Source organism: Pediculus humanus, genomic scaffold, assembly GCF_000006295.1.
Source record: "Pediculus humanus corporis 1103172107826 genomic scaffold, whole genome shotgun sequence".
Classification (NCBI taxonomy): Eukaryota; Metazoa; Arthropoda; class Insecta; order Psocodea; family Pediculidae; genus Pediculus; species Pediculus humanus.
The window spans coordinates 38,344-41,727 of record NW_002987413.1 but is presented as its reverse complement, the minus strand read 5'-3'; positions in this window follow the sequence as shown (position 1 = coordinate 41,727).

Below are 3,384 nucleotides of genomic sequence, written 5' to 3'. Positions count from 1 at the left end.
ACGACGGCCGAACGAAAATAATTTTTTTTTTTTGTAGACGATGTCAGGTACAAAATGGTTTCCTCATCGTTACCGTTATTTCAATATAAACAGCTATTCGTTCGTATTATTTAATAAAGCACACAATCCTTTGGATGGAAAACAGGTGATTGTTCTCTCTCTCTCTCTCTTTAAATAAAATTCTTGTAATCTTTTTTTATTGTTAAATTAGTATTTGTTGATACCCGTGAAATAAATATTGAATCCCGTAATTATTTAAACCGATAACAAGATAGTGGTATAAAAAAAAACCAATAACAAGATAGTGGTAAAAAAAAAAAAACCAATACAAATATTATTTTTGCGGTTAAAAAAATTATTTCAAAACGACGGTTAAATTTGTCATCCGCCATTTTTATTCTGTTAAACCTTAAATGATCGAAACGGTTGAGTTTTTTTTCTTTAATCTTCCTTCAGAATTTTAACCGTTTAAATTCTAATATTATATAAAAGAAAATATTTTAATGGGTCGAATGATAGGTTTTAATAAAAGGTTTACCCAACCTGTATGTGTCTCGAATGATTCATGCAAAAAAAAAATCGATAAATAATTTATTTATAATATTTTTTAAATATTTATAAAATAGATAATAGTAGATGTTTAAATTTCAAGGACGGTGTAATAACAGAAAAAAATTATTTATTTTTTTTATTAAATACCTGAAAAAAAAAAATCGAATGACTTTGTATTCCTTAACAGGTACGGAAAGGAAATCTAATAGTAGTAGAGAATAAAAAAAAAAAAGGTATCATCGTATTTTTATCTGACACGTTGTTAGCAATTATTTTTCCACTTTGTACGTCATTTTAAAAATTTAAATTTAAATTATTATTATTATTATTGTTGTTGTTATTATTATTATTATTATTATTATTATTATTATTATTACGTACTATTGCCGATGCTATTACTTAAAATATCAGACTTTAAAAAAAAAAATTGGTAAAAGGTTATTGTAGTCGATTGTAATTATAAAATTATTCAATAGGATTTAATAATAATAATAATGAATTCGATAAGGTTTATGTAAAAAATTAAAGAGAGAGAGAGAGAGAGAGAGAGAGTTTGACGAAATAATCAAAGCGTAAAAATAACGATTTTTTTTTTGTAATAATAATGAATTTAATCGACGTTTCAAAAATTAATACTAATTTTTTAGTAAAACATCATCATTTTAAACTAAAAAATTTTTCTCTTGTAATTCTTCATTCATTTTTTTTCCATAACCGCCATTTTGTTAACAAAATTATTATTAATTCAGTTATAAAAATAAAATTGCATTCGTTTTCATATAGGTATGTTTTTCAGGTTGGGATTTTTTTATTTCGATTGTTATTAATAAACGTCAAAATATATTTTAAACTTGTCAAAAAAAAGGTTTTTGCTTAGATAAGTAAATAAATTTTTTTTGGCATTAATAAGTGTGTATTTTTTTTTTTTTTAAACTTAAAAAAGCCGTGAAATAGATGATTAGTAATGGTCAAAATATTTCACATCATTGTAAACGAGATTACCTTGCGTACCTTAAAAAAAAAATAAAAAATTAGTCATGATTTTTTTTTTTCTGGTATATAAATATAAATTAACCATCGTTTGAATCTTCAACAAGTTCGTTGGTTTATTACTTTTTTTTTTTTTTTTTGGTTTTATTTGTGGTTTTTTTTGCTTGGTATTTCCTCTTCTTCTTATTTTTCTTTACTGTAATTATTTGATCCTTTATTAAACGGGGGGAAGGGGGTGAAAGGGGGAAATTGAAAAAAAAAAAAAAAACATCATTCGAAAAATGATCTCTCTCAATTTCATTTTTTCATCTCTCCCCTTTATTATTATTATTACGGTTATTATTATTATTTTTTGTTGTAGTTCTTTTGGATGGATTGGAAAAATAAAAATTAAAAATGGGGGAGGGGATAGGGGGGAAATACAAAGCGGAAACGCGATATTTCTATCAATCAATAATAAGAAATTATTAAATTTATGTAATAGTCGCAAAATCTCAAAGTTTTATTTTTTTCTTTTTATTGAAACTTGCCGTTTCCTTAAACCGAATTTTTTAATTCTATTTAAATATTATCAATCAATCAATCACTCAATCAATCAATCAATCATTCGTTTTATCACCAAAACGTCGGTAATTTTCGTAGAAATTTAATTGAAAAATTATTTTTTGAATGTTTAAACGATGGAAATTCGTCATATCATTATCATTAAATTTTGCGGCACTGCAACATACACGAGCGTTTCATCATCATCATCATCATTATTATTACTATCATTATTATTATTACCGTTCGTTATTTACATTTAATTGATTTATTTAAACATTAAAATTATCGCACTTTTTATTATATTCGGGAATTTTAAATGTTGCATAAAGTATACGAGTAAATATTATTATTAACGATTATGATAGAAAATTTTTTTTTATTATTTTCTAAAAGGCGAGAAGGGGGGGACGGGGGGAAAATAAATTAAATAAAATCCAACGAATCACATTTTAACATTGGATTTTATTATCATTTTTACTAAACGATGAACAACAACATTAAAAAATTTAACTGTAAAGATTTTTTTAATATGATTACGTTATGGAATGAAAAAAAAAAATTCTTTCGGCTTTTATTATTATTATTATTATTTTGTCGCGAATGAATGAATGAATGAATGAATGAATTAAATCGAATAATATCTCACGAGGTAGCGAATTATATATTTTTTTTAATAAATATGGCAAAAAAAAAGAAAAAAGTGTGATTTTTTGTAACCGGATAGTTAATATTATTGTTTGTTGTTTGTTGGCAAAAAATTATTTATTTATTTATTTATTTATATGGAAAGAAAAAACCGTCGCGTGTGTGTGTGTGTGTGCGTGGGTATGTTTAACTTACTTTGTTAAAATCTATGTAGGACGTTATTGACTCTTTTCTTTTTTTTTTATTCATTAATTATTTATGTTTTTTTTTAAAAATGAAATTTTTAAGAAAAGAGCCAAAACAAAATAATAAAAATTTCCCCCCCCCCTCCCCACGAAAAAAGAAAAAAAGAAAAACACTTTCTTTGGGCAAAAAAAAAAAAATTACAAATTCATCCTTATTTTATCATCAATCATTCTTTCCAAATTATTTTTCTTCAAAAAAAATTTACAATGTTGAAGGTTAATAGAATAACGTGTGCCAAAAAAAAGAAAAAACTTATGTACATAATTTATGTAAAAACAATTTATCATGTTTGATATGTTTGACAATCGAGAAGAGAAAAAAAAAAATTCCGAAATGTGACCGAGTTTTTTTTTTTTTTTTGCGAAAAATTCAATTATTATTATTATTATTATTATTATTATTATT